The sequence below is a fragment of the Lissotriton helveticus genome, chromosome 8, assembly GCF_964261635.1.
Source record: "Lissotriton helveticus chromosome 8, aLisHel1.1, whole genome shotgun sequence".
NCBI lineage: Eukaryota > Metazoa > Chordata > Amphibia > Caudata > Salamandridae > Lissotriton > Lissotriton helveticus.
The window spans coordinates 601,444,048-601,465,017 of NC_136069.1; positions in this window are offsets into that span (position 1 = coordinate 601,444,048).

The window sequence follows — 20,970 nt, forward strand, 5'->3', positions numbered from 1 at the left end:
CGCCATTTTGAGAGTCCTGTTGCAGCCGTCTGTCGCTGTAGCAGCAAGAGCGGGCGAAACTCAGCTAGACGGCGCTCCACTGCAGATGAAGTGCCTCAACCTGGAGAGGCGGGAGAGGCTCGTTTGCGCTGCCTCCCCCCCCCCCTTCGGGCACCCCCCGCCGTCTTTCGGCGCAGCATTGTAGGATGGCCACACCAGTGCGGCAACTTGCTAGACACCACCTCGGTGCCATCCGGATCTCGGCGCCCCACTGCAGATGAAGTGCCTCCACATGGAGAAGCGGGAGAGGCTCGTTTGCGCCGCCTCCCCCCCCCCCTTCGGGCACCCCACGCCGACTTTTGGCGCAGCATTGTAGGATGGCCACACCAATGCGGCAACTTGCTGGACACCACCTCGGTGCCAACCGAATCTCAGCGCCTTGTGGTGTCTTCCATTCCGAAAATATTGTTGGCAGCATTTTGAAAGGAAAGATAAACAGCCGTTTGTGGCCCTCACTACACCGTTCTCCTAGTGACTCTCACATTGTTACATTTAGGAAGAATGTTGAAGAGTAGTATGTTGAAAATCTGAAGCCATTGTTCTACAAACTCTCAACCAGCCTTGGATGGAAAAATCCTGAAGAATGTACAAACTGAAAACCAGTTTTTGTCTGTATAGCATCAGCAGCAACGCTTGAGTCAGCTTTGTGTGAAGCCGCCATTTTGATTCAATCAATAGCGTCCCCCTGCACACATTCAGGGACCTGGTCGTGTCTTCAGGTCAAACGGATTGTGGGACAAGATGCACAAAGGAAAAGGAAAAAAGTTCCGCCGGACCCCGGGAGGCGGCCGCCTATGTGATGGGCGATCTTAGGCCACACCAGGGCAATAGTGAAGCTGCAGCAGGTGCAAATAAGCTTCAGACAGTGTTACAAGCGCTGCTCAGAACTCTCAACTATGACACCACCTCGTGCCATCCGGATCTTGGCGCCTTGTGCTGGTTCCGGCCTATTCACACATCGGTCCGCTACTGACGCCACCTCACAGGCCAACGGGGCACCCCACGCCGACTTTCGGCGCAGCATTGTAGGATGGCCACACCAGTGCGGCAACTTGCTGGACACCACCTCGGTGCCATCCAGATCTCGGCGCGTTGTGCTGCCTTCGGCCTATTCGCTGCAAGTGCGCACGCAACTCAGCTGCATAGCGAGTGAAACACCAAGGGGCGCCCCACTGCAGCCGAGGAACCTCCATCTTGGGGGCGACGCACAGCATCACATTGCTTTCCAATGCAGTCAGATCCTCAAACAGCCCCCACTGACTGACGCGAACTCACAGGCCAACGGGGCGCCCCACGCCGACTTTCGGCGCAGCATTGTAGGATGGCCACACCAGTGCAGCAACTTGCTGGACACCACCTCGGTGCCATCCGGATCTTGGCGCGTTGTGCTGCCTTCGGCCTATTCGCACATCGGTCCGCTACTGACGCCGCCTCACGTGCCAACGGATTCGGGGCACCCCACGCCGACTTTCGGCGCAGCATTGTAGGATGGCCACACCAGTGCGGCAACTTGCTGGACACCACCTCGGTGCCAACCAGATCTCGGCGCGTTGTGCTGCCTTCGGCCTATTCGCCGCAAGTGCGCACGCAACTCAGCTGCATACTGCATAGCGAGTGAAACACCAAGGGGCGCCCCACTGCAGCCGAGGAACCTCCATCTTGGGGGCGACGCACAGCATCACATTGCTTTCCAATGCAGTCAGATCCTCAAACAGCCCCCACTGACTGACACGAACTCACAGGCCAACGGGGCGCCCCACGCCGACTTTCGGCGCAGCATTGTAGGATGGCCACACCAGTGCAGCAACTTGCTGGACACCACCTCGGTGCCATCCGGATCTTGGCGCGTTGTGCTGCCTTCGGCCTATTCGCACATCGGTCCGCTACTGACGCCGCCTCACGTGCCAACGGATTCGGGGCACTCTACGCCGACTTTCGGCACAGCATTGTAGGATGGCCACACCAGTGCAGCAACTTGCTGGACACCACCTCGGTGCCATCCGGATCTTGGCGCGTTGTGCTGCCTTCGGCCTATTCGCACATCGGTCCGCTACTGACGCCGCCTCACGTGCCAACGGATTTTCTACGCTTTTTATAGCCCTATGCCGCATAACAGGTCATGTGACTTGTTTATAAAACTTTTCATTGGTTCATTTTACTTTTGGTTTCCTAATGATGGAAGGCTTGATCATATGACCTAAAAATAACACTTTTCATTGGATTAAAACATTTTTTTTTCCCAAACGATGAAAGCCCCACCTTGTTTCTGGATGTTTCAGACTGAAGCTGGCGTCAGCATGAAAGCACCACCATCTCGTGGCTCCGTCGTGGTCATTCCGCGAGCAATCATGGCAGCCGCTCCCCACCGGAAGCCTGCAGGAGTCGGGGGCCCCCAAGACTTTTGTAGAATCTTCAAGGCTGAGGGGACGCTTTCGAGAATGGGGTCCAAGACCTAACAGACAAGCGTCCGAGTTCCAAGGTGTCCCAGGGCCATTTCAGTGGACCACGCCCAAAAAGGAAAGAGCCTGGCGCCATTTTGAGAGTCCTGTGGCAGCCGCCTATCGCTGCACCGCAAGAGTGGGCCCAACTCAGCTAAATGGCGGATTTTGGCACAGTGTACCAAAAGTGGGCGGAATGGCAACTGAAACGGTAAAGGGGCGCCCCACTACAGCAGACGAGCCTCCACCTGGGGAGGCCCGTTCACGCCGCCTCACCCCTCCTCCCCCCCCCCCGGGGCGCCCCTCGCCGTTATTCGGAGCAGCATTGTAGGATACCAAAACCAGTGCGGCAACTTACTGGACATCACCTGGGTGCCATCCACATCTCAGCGCGTTCTGCTGCCTTGGGACTATTCGCACAACAGACCGCTACTGACGAGGCCTCCCCCCGCACCCCCCGGGACGCCCCACGCCGTTTTTCGGAGCTGCATTGTAGGATACCAAAAACCAGTGCGGCACCCAGGTAACATCACCTGGGTGCCGTCCAGAACTCAGCACGTTGTGCTGCCTTATTCGCACAAAACACAGCTACTGACCATTGTTGCTTCTTTTTTCAAAAAAATGTTTAAATGTATTTACTGTTTTTGTTGCGTTGTATATATTTATAAGTTATTAAAGTTTTATAATCCTACTACTTTGTTGGAGTGCTATATATTTTTAATGTGACACATAATTGTAAAAACTTTGATGTACAAAGAGGCATCCCTGGAATCTTCCGCTTCAGGCTCGGTCCCTTCCCCAATCACAATACAGGATGGTTTTCAGATAGTAGGAACGCGTGTGGTGTGACGGATCTCATCGGGTGGGGGCCTTGATCTACTGTAACTCCTTTGAAGAGGGGTGATTCTTTACAGCTGGGGCCATAAACTACATCTGCAAGGCTAGGTGATAGCCTGGGACCGGCCTGGACAATCGGACACAGAGGAAGAGGAGTGTCAGAGGGTGCGGTAGTGAATAGGGCGAAAGGGAGGTGTCGGGCGGGCACAGGGTGTGATTCTCAAGGAAGAGCAGCGCAGATGGGGGGAGGTTTATTGCCCATGCATAAGACAGAGAGCGGGGGTGACCAGTGCCTGGGGGAGATGCTTGCGAGGGTGGGGAGCCATGCTAAGGATCGACAGCGTGCAGAGAGTGGGTCTGGTCAAGGCATCTAAAATGGCTGCCGTGCACGACAAAAGTGTGGCATTTGAAAAAAGGGAAGATGGTGCAGACAATGTTTTTCAACACTTCCTGATTTCCTTCGAATCGAACGTTAACAGACGTTATCTATCCCACACTACCGGTCCCCCTGGGCTTAAACGCCGAGATGGTAGGGACTGCATCCCGTGGAGATAGGCCGAGACGTCACTCATCAGAAAAAAAAAAAAAAGTCTATAAACATACAATAAGTTAAAAGTCAATCATTCTTGTTTCCTTGTAGTACGCTCCCCAGTCCGCTTTCCGTTACGCGTACCGGGCGCACCCCACGAAAAAAAACGATTTTTTATTTTGCCCCGCGGGGCCCTTTTAAAGCCTCCACATCAAACCTAGGGGGTCAGGGAGGATCTACTATGCCCCCTTATGGTCATTTCCCCCTTTGTTTTGGCCTCCTCTTGTCTCTCGATCCTACCGAGAGACAAGATGGCGGCCGCTCCGGACTGTTTAGAATGTTGACAGACACCGGAGAGCCAATCAGCTTCGCTTCGCGAAGTTCCGTTACGCGTCAAGTACGCGAACCGGAGCGCTACCCGGAGCGCTGTTACAGATATATATCTTTTTTTGAACGTTAATTTCTAAAAATCCACTGGAGCACATATATTGAGACCTAGCAAAGGCACATCGGGCTAACAGTCCCTACAATTTTGCCAAGTTTCGTGCAAATCCATTCAGCCGTTCGGGCTAAAAGTGAGGCCAACCGCCCTATGGAAATTAACATGGGAAAAACGTGTTTTGGGACCCCCCTTTTTTCTCGGCCCCCCCTTGACGAACCCCCCCCAAATTTTCAGGGGCTGCTCAGAAACGAAATGTTCCATTTTCCTGAAAATTTCAGCCAATTCCGTCCACAAACGCCAAAGTTATTAGACATAGAATTTTCAAAAATCCCATAGAGAAAAAATCCTAGCTATATATACCTACTGGCGACCGCCAGTTGGTAATATATATATATACATATATATATATATATATATATATATATATATATATATATATATATTCACTGAAAAAACCATAGGTTAGAGACCATATATAGTTAGCTGGACATTTTATTGACATAAAACCAATGAAATTCCATATATAGTTAGTTGCACTAACTATATATCGCGCACCCGCAATCCACTGCTGATGATGTCACATATTACATCATTCATGACATGGTCAGTGACATCACTGATGACATCACTGATGACATCTCAAATGACATCACTGATGACATCACTGATGACATCTCAAATGACATCACTGATGACATCATCTAGTGTCTGTGTGTTTTTGTAAAGTTTAAATATGTTTTACATATTGAAGAATGAGTGGATGTATGGAAGACTGAGTGTGTGTGTGGCTGACTGGGAGGTGTGTGACTCTGTGCATATCAATGTGTACTTGTATCAGTGATTGTATAAGAGAGTAAGTATGTGTTAGTATATGTGTGAAAAGTATGGTGTTCTGTGTTTAACTGTATAGATGAGGAAATTGAAGTGTGATTGATTCTTCACAGGACTGACTAGGTGTATGAGTGCATATGATAGTGTTGTAATAATGAGGGACTGTATGTATGAGTGATTGTATGGGTGAATGAGTGAATGTGTGTGTAGACGTAGGAATCAGTGAGTGTGTATGTAGTAACTGGTATTGGTGTGTCATGATGTCATCAGTGATGTCATTTGAGATGTCATCAGTGATGTCATTTGAGATGTCATCAGTGATGTCATCAGTGATGTCACTGAGGTATGGTATTCTGTGTTTAACTGTATAGATGAGGAAATGGAAGTGTGATTGATTCTTTACAGGACTGACTATGTGTGTGAGTAACTCCATGGATGAGTGGCAGTGTGTGAGTGTCTGCATAGGTGTATGAGTGCATATGATAGTGTTGTAATAATGAGTGACTGTATGTATGAGTGATTGTATGGGTGAATGAGTGAATGTGTGTGTAGACGTAGGAATCAGTGAGTGCGTATGTAGTAACTGGTATTGGTGTGTCATGATGTCATCAGTGATGTCATTTGAGATGTCATTTGAGATGTCATCAGTGATGTCATCAGTGATGTCACTGACCATGTCATGAATGATGTAATATGTGACATCATCAGCAGTGGATTGCGGGTGCGCGATATATAGTTAGTGCAACTAACTATATATGGAATTTCATTGGTTTTATGTCAATAAAATGTCCAGCTAACTATATATGGTCTCTAACCTATGGTTTTTTCAGTGAATTTTCAAGGTTTTGTAAATGCAAATTCCTAACTATATATGGTCTATAACCTATGGTTTTTTCAGTGAATTTCATTGGTTTTTTAAAAGCTAATATCTATAGCTGTAAAATATATTCTTTATTACGTGACGTATCACGTAGCCACGTGAGACGCCTCATGACGCGTCGCATAACCGTGACGTATCGGCTCTGCAGCGCAAACAAAACCCGTAACGTAAGCGTGCCGGAGCACGCTTACAGATATATATATTTTTTTTAACCTTAATTAGACAAAATCCACACGTGCACATATCTTGAGGCCTTGCAAAGGCACATCAAACAAACAGTCCCTACAATTTTGCCAAGTTTGCTGGAAATCTATTCCCTTAATTTTTTTTTTACTGTTTCTCTTGGTTTTCCCCTTGTTACGCTTACCGGGACGCTACCCGGTACGCGAACCGGACGCTCCAAAAACACAAGATGGCGGACTCCCGCTACGCTGCCGGTTAGCTGCCCGGTTCGCGTACCGGGAAGCGCCTCTACCGTGAAAAATCGCGGGGGACTTTAATATCCCCCTCATCAATCCTAGGGGGTCAGGAGGGGTTTACCTTGTCCCCTTTCCTTCATTTCCCCCTTCTTTTTTCACCACATCTTGTCTCTCGAACCTACCGAGAGACAAGATGGCGGCCGCTCCGGACTGTTTACAATGTTGACAGCTACGCTGCCGGTTAGCTGCCCGGTTAGCTGCCCGGTGAGCTGCCCGGTTCGCGTACCGGGACGCGCCTCTACGGCGTAAAATCGCAAAAAAAAAAATTCTTTTATTTTTTGCCCCGCGGGGCACTTTAATATCCTCCTCATCAATCCTAGGGGGTCAGGAGTGGTCTACCTTGCCCCCTTTCCTTCATTTCCCCCTTCGTTTTTCACCACATCTTGTCTCTCGATCGTACCGAGAGACAAGATGGCGGCCGCTCCGGACTGTTTAGAATGTTGACAGACACCGGAGAGCCAATCAGCTTCGCTTCGCGAAGTTCTGTTACGCGTCAGGTACGCGAACCGGGGCGCTAACCGGAGCGCTGTCACAGATATATATTTTTTTTTAAACGTTAATTTCTCAAAATCCACTGGAGCACATATATTGAGACATAGCAAAGGCACGTCGGGCAAACCATATCTACGATTTTGCCAAGTTTCATGTAAATCTATTCAGCCGTTCGAGCTAAAAGTGAGTCCAACCGCCCTATGGAAAAATGAATGGGAAAAACGCGTTTTGGGACCCCCCTTTTTTCTCGGCCCCCCCTTGACGAAACCCCCCCATATTTTTAGGGGCTGCTCAGAAACAAAATGTGCCAATTCCGTCCACAAACGCCAAAGTTATTAGACATAGAATTTTCAGAAATCCCATAGAGAAAAAATCCTAACTATATATACCCACTGGCTATCGCCAGTAGGTAATATACATATATAAACATATATAATCTGCATATCTATATAAATATAAATGCATGCATACATATACATATATGCATACATATGCATGGTATTTACATGAAAGTTTTAAAAACACTAATAAAAGCAAAGCTAAAAAGCCACCTCATTACAAACAGAATGGCTTTAACTTAAACGAGGGCGAGATCTATTGCATTTTCAATGCTTGTTTACTTTGGTTCTATCAAGAAGGCATTCAGATGTGTCACACATTTGCCATAAATTCTGAATGTTAGCACTCTAGTTGCTCATTAGATCACTGTAGTAAAGCTAGTGCTCACCAGGGAAGTCTGCTGCTAATCATGGTTTGCAGCCATTTTCCCGCATTTTTTATCCCGCAGACTTTCAGTCCGCATACCATTATCCCGCAAGGTCATTGACCTCGCATACCATTATCCCGAATTTTTTCAAAACGCATGTGCATTTATCGCGCATGCCTTTACAAAGAATTACGTTTTAAAGGCATGTATGGTAAATGCATTTGCGTTGTGAAAACAACGATGACGAGAGAGGTAAGTGGGTTTGTGTTAATTTTTTCGTGGGTTAGTGATTGTGTAGTGTAGTGTAGTGTTGTGTAGTGTAGTGTTGTGTTAGGTAAGTGTAGAGTAGTGGTGGTTGTTTAGTGTAGGGTCATGCTGGGGGTAGTGTTTAAGGGTTTAGGGTTGTGTTGTAGTGTTTGCGTAGTGTAGGGTCATGCTGGGGGTAGTGTTTTAGGGTTTAGGGTAGTGTTGTAGTGTTTGCGTAGTGTAGGGTCATGCTAGGGGTAGTGTTTTAGGGTTTAGGGTTGTGTTGTAGTGTTTGCGTAGTGTAGGGTCATGCTGGGGCTAGTGTTTTAGGGTTTAGGGTAGTGTTGTAGTGTTTGCGTAGTGTAGGGTCATGCTGGGGCTAGTGTTTTAGGGTTTAGGATAGTGTTGTAGTGTTTGCGTAGTGTAGGGTCATGCTGGGGGAAGTGTTTTAGGGTTTTTGGTAGTGTTGTAGTGTTTGCGTAGTGTAGGGTCATGCTGGGGTGTAGTATTTTAGGGTTTAGGGTAGTGTTGTAGTGTTTGCATAGTGTAGGGTCATGCTGGGGGTAGTGTTTTAGGGTTTTGGGTAGTGTTGTAGTGTTTGCGTAGTGTAGGGTCATGCTGGGGGTAGTGTTTTAGGGTTTTGGGTAGTGTTGTAGTGTTTGCGTAGTGTAGGGTCATGCTGGGGTGTAGTGTTTTAGGGTTTTGGGTAGTGTTGTAGTGTTTGCGTAGTGTAGGGTCATGCTGGGGTGTAGTGTTTTAGGGTTTTGGGTAGTGTTGTAGTGTTTGCGTAGTGTAGGGTCATGCTGGGGGTAGTGTTTTAGGGTTTTGGGTAGTGTTGTAGTGTTTGCGTATTGTAGGGTCATGCTGGGGGTAGTGTTTTAGGGTTTTGGGTAGTGTTGTAGTGTTTGCGTAGTGTAGGGTCATGCTGGGGGTAGTGTTTTAGGGTTTAGGGTAGTGTTGTAGTGTTTGCGTAGTGTAGGGTCATGCTGGGGTGTAGTGTTTTAGGGTTTTGGGTAGTGTAGTGTGTGCGTAGTGTAGGGTCATGCTGGGGGTAGTGTTTTAGGGTTTAGGGTAGTGTTGTAGTGTTTGTGTAGTGTAGGGTCATGCTGGGGGTAGTGTTTTAGGGTTTAGGGTAGTGTTGTACTGTTTGTGTAGTGTAGGGTCATGCTGGGGGTAGTGTTTTAGGGTTTAGGGTAGTTTAGTTGTTTAGTGTATGCTAAAGGCATATTCGTTCTAAAAGTTTTCGTTATTTTAATTTGCGGCCTAATAGTACATGCGGGATTTTTTTTGCGGACTGATGGTATGCGGGATTTCGTCATATATTCGCTAATCATGCTTTCTATGGCAAAATGAACCCCCTCATTTTGTTCCTTTTTAAATTAAATGTTTTAAGAGTTACCACTTTATTCCAATCAAGATGGCTTCAGGTGTGCCATACCTTTGTAATAAGTAGGAATGTTAGCACTCTAGTTGTTCTTTAGAACACTCTGGGACATTCTGTCATTGGGCTATAGTTGGGCTACATCTGGCTGATATTTGGGCTACATTTTTTTTTTTTTGTCTCTGGTGGCCATCTTTGGGCTACATTGGGCTACATTGGGCTACATTGGGCTACATTGGGCTACATTTGGGCTCCAACATATATATAGCCCAATGTAGCCCAATATATATTTTTCAAAGTTAATTTTCGTAAAAACCACTGGAGCCTATATCTTGAGACATAGCAAAGGCACATCGGGCTACCAGTCCCTACAATTTTGCCAAGTTTGGTGTAAATCCATTCAGCCGTTCAGGCTAAAAGTGAGGCCAACCGCCCTATGGAAAATTGCATGGGAAAAACACGTTTTGGGACCCCCCTTTTTTCTCGGCCCCCCCTTGACGAAACCCCCCCAAATTTTCAGGGGCTGCTCAGAAACAAAATGCTCCATTTTCCTGAAAATTTCAGCCAATTCTGTCCTCAAACGCCAAAGTTATTCGACATAGAATTTTCAAAAATCCCATAGGAAAAAAATCCTAACTATATATACCTACTGGCTATCGCCAGTAGGTAATATATATATATATGTTTCTACTCCGGGATACTGGGATTTACAGAGCTCACCACAAATTATTGGAAGAAGTACGACGGTGATGATGCCACTGTGCAGCACGTCGGGCTTGGTATTCACCGGGTCCCCGCCAGAAAGGATTCCGATGACAAGTGGTTGAAGCGGTTTGGGGACTCAAAGAAGCGCCGCTGCCCAGGTGTGTTTTTGAACTGTGTGGGGGCTATTCACTGACATTGCAACTTTATCGACATCCCCACTTCATGTGCGGTACTTACCAGAATCCTGCTGCTGCATTCTGGGACCTGTAGGCGCTGGGGCTCTAGCTGACCACAGGAAGTATATGCATGTGACATTATCGAGGTGGGAGTGGTTGCAGTCTGCGAATGAGGGGAAGGCTGGACATTTAACCTTCACTCAATCCCCTCCTTCAGAACACTTTTCCACCCGGCGCTGAAGAGGCAGACATCGCCTAAATGCATCCGCCACTACGGGTGTCAGAATTTTCTCTGTGTGGGCAGTACATTAAAGCGCTTCCGCCAACCTCCTCAAGTGTGGCCTTTCCTCTTTCCATGAAGGAGTTTGTCTGCGATACATATCCGCGTGGTCACCAGCGACGCGCATGAAAGGCTCCTGCTTTCTCAAGAGGCTCTGTTTCTGCTGGACACTGTTCGCAGTTGTTTCTACTCCGGGATACCAGGATTTACAGAGCTCACCACAAATCATTGGAAGAAGTACGACGGTGATGATGCCACTGTGCAGCACGTCGGGCTTGGTATTCACCGGGTCCCCGCCAGAAAGGATTCCGATGACAAGTGGTTGAAGCGGTTTGTGGACTCAAGGAAGCGCCGCTGCCCAGGTGTGTTTTTGAACTGTGTGGGAGCTATTCACTGACATTGCAACTTTATCGACATCCCCACTTCGTGTGCGGTACTTACCAGAATCCTGCTGCTGCATTCTGGGACCTGTAGGCGCTGGGGCTCTAGCTGATCACAGGAAGTATATGCACGTGACATTATCGAGGTGGGAGTGGTTGCAGTCTGCGAATGAGGGGAAGGCTGGACATTTAACCTTCACCTAATCCCCTCCTTCAGAACACTTTTCCACCCGGCGCTGAAGAGGCAGACATCGCCGAAATGCATCCGCCACTATGGGTGTCAGAATTTTCTCTGTGTGGGCAGTACATTAAAGCGCTTCCGCCAACCTCCTCAAGTGTGGCCTTTCCTCTTTCCATGAAGGAGTTTGTCTGCGATACATATCCGCGTGGTCACCAGCGACGCGCATGAAAGGCTCCCGCTTTCTCAAGAGGCTCTGTTTCTGCTGGACACTGTTCGCAGTTGTTTCTACTCCGGGATACCGGGATTTACAGAGCTCACCACAAATCATTGGAAGAAGTACGACGGTGATGATGCCACTGTGCAGCACGTCGGGCTTGGTATTCACCGGGTCCCCGCCAGAAAGGATTCCGATGACAAGTGGTTGAAGTGGTTTGGGGACTCAAGGAAGCGCCGCTGCCCAGGTGTGTTTTTGAACTGTGTGGGGGCTATTCACTGACATTGCAACTTTATCGACATCCCCACTTCATGTGCGGTACTTACCAGAATCCTGCTGCTGCATTCTGGGACCTGCAGGCGCTGGGGCTCTAGCTGACCACAGGAAGTATATGCACGTGACATTATCGAGGTGGGAGTGGTTGCAGTCTGCGAATGAGGGGAAGGCTGGACATTTAACCTTCACTCAATCCCCTCCTTCAGAACACTTTTCCACCCGGCGCTGAAGAGGCAGACATCGCCGAAATGCATCCGCCACTACGGGTGTCAGAATTTTCTCTGTGTGGGCAGTACATTAAAGCGCTTCCGCCAACCTCCTCAAGTGTGGCCTTTCCTCTTTCCATGAAGGAGTTTGTCTGCGATACATATCCGCGTGGTCACCAGCGACGCGCATGAAAGGCTCCCGCTTTCTCAAAAGGCTCTGTTTCTGCTGGACACTGTTCACAGTTGTTTGTACTCCGGGATACCGGGATTTACAGAGCTCACCACAAATCATTGGAAGAAGTACGACGGTGATGATGCCACTGTGCAGCACGTCGGGCTTGGTATTCACCGGGTCCCCGCCAGAAAGGATTCCGATGACAAGTGGTTGAAGCGGTTTGGGGACTCAAGGAAGCGCCGCTGCCCAGGTGTGTTTTTGAACTGTGTGGGGGCTATTCACTGACATTGCAACTTTATCGAGATCCCCACTTTGTGTGCGGTACTTACCAGAATCCTGCTGCTGCATTCTGGGACCGGTAGGCGCTGGGGCTCTAGCTGACCACAGGAAGTATATGCACATGACATTATCGAGGTGGGAGTGGTTGCAGTCTGCGAATGAGGGGAAGGCTGGACATTTAACCTTCACTCAATCCCCTCCTTCAGAACACTTTTCCAACCGGCGCTGAAGAGGCAGACATCGCCGAAATGCATCCGCCACTACGGGTGTCAGAATTTTCTCTGTGTGGGCAGTACATTAAAGCGCTTCCGCCAACCTCCTCAAGTGTGGCCTTTCCTCTTCCATGAAGGAGTTTGTCTGCGATATATATATATATATATATATATATATATATATATATATATTCACTGAAAAAACCATAGGTTATAGACCATATATAGTTAGGAATTAGCATTTAAAAAACCTTATTTTACTCACACAAAACCATTGAAATTCCATATATAGTTAGTTGCACTAACTATATATCGCGCACCCGCAATCCACTGCTGAGGATGTCACATATTACATCATTCATGACATGGTCAGTGACATCACTGATGACATCACTGATGACATCTCAAATGACATCACTGATGATATCTCATTTGACATCAATGGTCACATCAATGATGATATCATTAATGTGACAATACAATGCATCTCCTCACACTTTAATATAACCTCTGTTACACCCAGTGTTAAATACAGAGTATAATTTTTGAAACCATTGACACACCAATACTAGTTACTACATACGCACTCACTGATTCCTACGTCTACACACACATTCACTCATTCACCCATACAATCATTCATACATACAATCACTCATCTTTACAACACTATCATATGCACTCATACACCTATACAGACACTCACACTCTGCCACTCATCCATGGAGTTACTCACACACCTAGTCAGTCCTGTAAAGAATCAATCACACTTCCATTTTCTAATCTACACAGTTAAACATAGAGTACCTTACATTTTCAAACATATACTAACACATACTTACTCTCTTATAGAATCACTGATACAAGTACACATTGATCTGCACAGAGTCACACACCTCCCAGCCAGCCATACACACACTCAGTCTCCCATACAAATACTTGTGCAACCAATCAATAACCCATATAGCTACTTATATAGCTACTGATCAACACATGCAGCAGCTTGCACAACAACAGACATACTGATGCACACTTTCAGACAGTTTAGTCACTAACCCGTGCATTTAGTAAGACGCATTTAATCACTCACTCATACAGTCAATCACGCACCTACTAAAACCTTCATTCAGACACTTATACATCCACTCATTCTTCAATATGTAAAACATATTTAAACTTTACAGAAACACATAATCACTGGATGTTGTCATCAGTGATGTCATTTGATATGTCATCAGTGATGTCATCAGTGATGTCACTGACCATGTCATGAATGATGTAATATGTGACATCATCAGCAGTGGATTGCGGGTGCGCGATATATAGTTAGTGCAACTAACTATATATGGAATTTCAATGGTTTTGTGTGAGTAAAATAAGGTTTTTTAAATGCTAATTCCTAACTATATATGGTCTATAACCTATGGTTTTTTCAGTGAATTTTCAAGGTTCTGTAAATGCTAATTCCTAACTATATATAATCTATAACCTATGGTTTTTTCAGTGAATTTCAATGGTTTTTTAATAGCAAATATCTGTAGCTGTAAAATGTATTCTTCTTTAAATCCCAAAATATATTTTATATGTTTAGTAATAACTTTTTTTTAAAAAAAAATTTTTTCTTCGTTCCCACTTCGCGAATCGGGAAGCTTCCCGTTAGCTGACCTTGATGCCGCAAAATAGACCGCGAGCCGGTAAACGTTTCTTTACCGCAACTGCCGCGTTAGAAAACAACATCGTGACGCCTCCCGTCCGCATGACGTTTCGCGTTGTCGCGTGATACGTCATATGACGTACTACGTTAGCGAACTGGTACGCTTACCGAGTCGCAAAGCACAGGTTTCTGGAAGCAAACCGGAAGGCCCTGCAAAGCGTGTAACGTAAACACAGCAGGTCATGTGACTTGGTAATAACACTTTTCATTGGTTCATTTCACTTTTGGTTTCCTAATGATGTAAGACTAGGTCATATAATCTAAAATGAACACTTTTCATTGGTTGAGAACTATTGTTTTTCCCAAATGATGAAAATCCCTCTTTCTTTCCTCACTCTGACTTTCATCATTGTGAGAGAAAGACCCTTTGTTACCAGTGAGCAATGGCTTCTTTAGTAGCTTCAGCTGGTGCTTCCCCACCACCTCCACCACATCCAAGGAAGAGTGGACCGATGTGTGAATGTGTTCACTGTATGCAACAACTTTGACACTTACAGAAGCCTCACCTTCTCCATGCCTCCTACACAGTTCTACATGTACATCATAAATGCAAACAGAACAGAATTAATTATACATGTTAAATGGTTTATTTTTGCTGTTCTCAGAATGTATCAAATTTCACTAAAAACAGTGACTTGAAGGTATTCATCATATAACAGCGGGGAAAAAAAAACACAATCAAAATGATTGTGTTTAAAAAACCCATACAACATAACAAATCAGAATTCAGAACTCCTTAAAGTTAACTTACTTTCCATGACGGCCAAGGATGTCCTATGAACAGCTTACACTCTGTTGTGCTGTTATTACTTTCAACCCGCCACTTTCTGAAAGAAAACCTCCATCGTTTTCAAAAACATGTTACATACAATAAATGACTTCTTGCTCTCTACCACAAGTTTCCACAAGGCCAAATCTTGTCAGACCCATTTATAACTCTTGGATTTCTTGTAAGCCAATCCCGTCTTTTCGCATTTCCGCAACTTTCAGAATTAAAATGTTGAAGATCATTTACACAATCCTGGACTAGAATATCTTCCCCTTCTTGCTCAATCATGTTCTACATTTCCTATCACACTGATACTGCTTACTATGAAGCAGACTTACACTACCTTTATGACTAGTACAATTATTTAATTCTCTACATCACTTTTAATCACAAAGCAATGTAAAACAGTAGACAGCATTGCAGACTTACATTCCCTCTACTCCATGTTTTGATTGGCTGCTTCAATTAGCTTATAAAAAGAAATAGTTTTTCTGAACTCATTCAAAGTGCACGTATTTCTCAATGACGTCCAGTGTTATGGTAAAAAGTTATGTCTCTGTACTACACTTATCCTCAAGGGCAAATAGTGTAGGAGCCATGAGAACTTCTTGAAATTCCTCAGAGCACATCCCGAGATTCTTTCCCTAAAATTTTGGTTTTAAAAACACCAGGTAAGAGTTTTTAAGGTCATATGGCAATTTTTTTTTGAGAATTAAAACAGAATCATTGCAGAATGACCAGCCATTTCTACACTTTAAATAAGCTGTATAATGTCCTGATGTTATTGAAGGACCATCATGATATATAATTGCTACAGTTACAAAAGTCCTTCCTGATATTGACAACTGTGAAGCCACAAAATTTTTAATTAAAGTTGTCAATTTTGTTCCATCAGGCCTACATCGTTGGAACATTAAAATGACATACTGGCCATATGTTCGTATAAATAATGTGGACATCATTTCAGATTTACATTGGCTACACTCCATGTTGTGATCAGCTGTTTTTACTAGCTTATTAAAAGAGACTGATTTACTGTCTGGCAAAGTTAAATATATAAATCTTTCTGAGTCTACACTAGTAGTACTTGATACCCTACAGTTCTCGCAGTCATGCTGCCATTGATAAGAAAGCCCAAACAGGTGATCTACATCTACACCTTCATCATGCAATACATCAAGCATATACATTAAAAACTCCTGACAAGCTTGCTGACTATTTTGAGAGAATTGTGTTTGGCCTGAACATCTGTCTAACAGATTTCGAATTTCAGACACACTTTCTATGTTTGTTCTATCAGTGCTACATTTCTCTAACACAGAATTTAACAAACTGCAAAATCTTTGATCAGAATTGACCACAATCTCTTCTTTTACATTTTCTAGAGAAAACAAAACATTAACCACTACATTAGCATAGCAGTTGACACCAGAACTGTTTTCAAATTGAAAACCAACAACATCTTCAACAGAATCCTTTTTGTTTCTGCTTATAATTTCAGGTTCATCGACTTTTCGTCTTTTTGCTACAACCTCCCCAGTATTGGTCACATTTCTTCGTTTCCGGCCTACCACACGTTTCTCAAACAAAGGATACTGAGGCAAATGTGGCGCATACTCTCTTCTCAACCTATTGTATTCCTTAACACAATCTAGATCCGCACAAATGTTTGTGACATCACACTCAATCAAGTACAATCCCGATAAAGTCCTAACTCGTGACAATGCCACATATGCCATACCCTCCTTGAACACAGAACTGCCAATATTCACCAATGCACAGTCTACACTTAAACCTTGCGATTTATGGATTGTCACCGCATATGCCAAGCAAACAGGAAACCTCTTTCAACATGTAAATTCCTTCTTAAAATTATACGGCAGTTCAAGCACACATTCAGAGTCTTTTCAAAACCCGCAGTTTTAGATATACTCTTCTCTAATGAATCCAATTTTGTTTTTAGATTCTCAGACAAAATAATTGTTGATCCCATATGCTCTACTCTGTCAATAGCTTCCAGTTTCACAATCTCTTGCTTTTCTAAATGCAACATTTTGTTGTTGAATTTGGCACATTCTGCAAGAGTTGGCATCAAACATATTCCAGATTTTTTCTCAGTAACTTTCTGAAAAATATTCTCAGGCACAACGTCTTCGTCTGGATATAAATTTGTCAGTAATCGTGCATGTAAAGCTTCTTTCCCATGCTCGGTCACTTTTCCAATTCTAACATCTTGTAGAATAGTCTTGTAAACTTCATCCTTTGCCTGACGCATATTTTCATGCAGTTCAGCATAATTGAAGTTTAACCATATATTGACGTTGCCAATGCTCCCTAAGCACTTCCTGGTATCTTCATGCGTGAGCATTTTGAACACAGGTTGCCCTTTCACTGGTGTCAGCTGCAGAAGATCTCCGAAAACAATGATGTGTTTGCCACCAAATAACACATCATACTCTGTTTTGAGAACTTCTTGCATTCTCAAATGCACAAAGGCAAGCATGACATTGGAAACCATGCTTACTTCGTCAATGATAAGAAGTTTCATTTTCCTCAAGACTCTTGAAACTTCAAAACAAGCATCTCCAGATAGCTTGTGATATTCTAATTTGTTGTCATGCTCCACTGGCAGCATCAGTAAACGATGTAAAGTAATCCCTTTAATGTTATGTGCTGCCAGTCCAGTTGGAGCGGTGACAACACAAGACAGCGATGACTCTGTCCTTTCCTGCAAATAACATGAAATTGCTTTAATAAGGAAACTTTTTCCAGTTCCCGCTTCTCCACTCACGTACAGTCGGACAGGCTTCAACGACGTACATGAGCACTCTTTCTTGTCATGACTTAATCCATGATCAATTTGCATGGTAAGTTCGTCATATATTTTCCTCTGCTCAACGTTGAGTTGTCTTTCCAACTCTTCTAAGTTAACCGCATCCTCCTGAGCATGTGCCATGGCTCTTTCCACTTCATTCATAGCAGTGGCAGCTTCATTTTCGATAAGAGGTCCTCCTAGTGGATCCTGACTCAATGAAGCAGAACTCTGACTGTCCTGAGAACTGTCTCTGGCAATCTCGGCTGCAATCGTTGCTTCCTGCTCAATTTCCACATTCAACATTTCTACATATTTGGGAAAAGCAGGACATTCTATGGTCTCCTTGGCAGCATTGAATGAGTCTTCGTAACAAAGGAAATCTCCAAGCAGTTCCTCTTCTGCACGCCAAGGCTTAAAAAGTTGCAAAAGTGCTAAATAGAAAAACTCCTTTTTTTCAGGAGATTCGCCACTCAATTTTCGATGGTTTATCAAGTGGCATTTTCTTTGCTTGACCAGACATCCCTCACTTCCTATTACAGCATACACTCCTTTCTCAGTATCTTCTTTGATGTTCCTCTTGAATATGTAATTTTGCAGAACCTCATACAGACAAACATTCTCGAGGTGACTGCTTCGATTTGGATAATATGTATCCAACATGTTGCTCTTCAAAATGTCGGTACTGTTTGGCTCCTTTTCCGCCAAATACTCAATTTCCCGCACAGGTTTCAGAACTCGATTACGCGTTGCAGCAAGACCAACACTCGCCCAAACGATACTCCTGGACTTGGCATAGAGACTTGCTGAAGACAACCGGTCAGAACATTCGTAAGCTCCGATTTCTCGATGCGACAACATCTTCAGACTGAAACTGTACAACTTCTTGCTGAGGCTCTTTTCATGGGAAATGTCCTCCCACATATCCTTCAATTCTGTCTTCTCTTTTTTGGTGATGTAAGATGTCACATACCGAGCCACAGCCATACAGTTATCAGCCACAAACTGTATATCCATGTTAGCATTCCACATGGACAAAATCACCGGGTTGTAGTCGTTGATGTACTTAGACTCTTCGTTCCTCTTCAAATTGTATGTGTTTTTAGGTGATTTCTTCATCACATTATGTCGCAGCGAAGACATCAAACTGTTCACTCTTCCTTTAGAAATCACCGATCGTGGAAAGCCGAAACGACATTTGGTGTAGAACTTGTCTTTGTTCCGGAATTTACGACGACAGTACTTTCCACATCGATGGCTTTGGAAACGTAGAACTTTTTCTCTTAGGCTTTTTTTCTCCTTTGCGTTTGGAACAGCACACATAGAATACTGTTCTATGAAACTCATCACTGAGTCTTCTGCATCCGTTCCAAATTTAGGTGCATCCTTGATCCACAGCAACATATGTATATGAGGAGCACCTCTTGCTTGGTACTCCTTCCTCCAGAAGAAATCCAACACCTCTCCAAGAGGTGGATTCTTCTTATTCATGATGAAAGACATCATACCTTCAAATCTATGATTGAAGTACCTACATACATTGACTGGATCCAAAGAGCACAGTTCTCCGGGTGTCTTGAATTCGATGTTTTCTACGTTAGCATTTGCCTCTCGTAGAAATTCAAGTAAGTCTTCCCAGCCATACTCAGCACAGCTCAAAGTGAGGAACCATGTGGGAGTTCCTAAGTTCCTCAGCATACATTTTAAATCACCATGACGACGGTACCAGTACTCATTAGTACCACGCTGACACGCCATGAGATTAATCAGGTGAGAATCCAAAATACTGTCTTGGACATTGACTTTATCCATAAAGTCACTTGCCGAGATGTTTTGCATGTGTATACCACTTTTCAAGATGTGGTTCACTGCATATGACAGTCCAGACAGATCGCTTTCAAACAGGAGATGAAACAAATAAGGAATGCATTGTCGAAACCTAGGATCTCCTGCATACAATCGCAAAGTCCGGTATTCAGAAGCAGGAATTTGATGAGGTCGCTCATCATATCTTCCTCCCTGACCTGTTGGAAAAAGCTGTGGGAAACACCGAGCTTCCAAACTTTCCTCCCAAACACTAATGGGACTCCCTTTCGCTTGTTTCATTTGAAACAACTCAATAGCATTCCCCATGACTTCCTTGGAATGCAAAGGATGAACACTATAATGTTCATATATTTCTTCACTAGTACAGGGTTCTACTTTCTCAATTTGACCAGCACACAAATCGCTATCCTCTTCCTCACTTACTTCCTCTTCTGCAACATATACATTTTTATAGTATTTATTATTTTTTTTCAAATACAATGTTGCCCTTTTGACTTTCCTAACATCTACTAAATCTTGCCATATTTTCTTATTCTTTGTCGGAACCCCATTAACTAAGATAACAAGAGGTTCCTCTTCCACTTTTTCTACTCCAATTGTGTTAATGTTTTTCTTCAAATCTAGAGGCAAATAAACAACTCTTCCCTTTAATCCTCTCTGTAAATCTGATGGAGGCAATTTCCCTGTCTTTGGCTCCATTCTTACAATAGCCTGAAAGGGATGGATACTTTGAATCAAAATAGATTCATAAGTATTTAAATCCTTCAATTCAGAAGGAATCTCAACCAATTCCAGATTATTATGAACTGCTCTAGCAGGCATCTGGTTTTGATTTAATTTGTTACAACAATAAGTACACACACGTTGATCCAATCCCAAATCAAAACAATTTTCTACCATCAAGTATGTTGTAAAATCCTTCCATTCACTATTATTTTCCCTTTCACTTTTTCCATATAAATCCACTAACTTAGTCTGATTCTTATAATAAGTGCGTCGACAACACACACAAGTGAAATTTGGCCTCTCACTTGATTTCACCTCAAACGTCGCAATTTCCCTCTGGAAATTATCTGTACTGGAAACCTGTACACTATCTTCCACATTACTCTCTTCTTCTTGGTCAATTTCAACATTCTCCTCTTTACTTCCAAAGTAACAAAACTCAATTTCTTCACATATATTCTTCACATCTATTTCAGAACCATGAAAAAGAGCAGCGCATAATTGTTTAAGCATAATTGCTGGACTCTTAGCATAATACAACATTCTAACTAATTTCCTCACTTTATTATGATGCACTGCTAGCATCCTGAAATGATGAAAAACACTCTGTCATACTCTCCTGGAAAGACAAGCCAGTGAATGACCATGCAAACCTATCACTTCTCTCACTCTGCAAGGATCTAATTCTTGCAACAACTTCATTTTCTGCTTCAAACTTTTCTTATTAAATGACCGTAT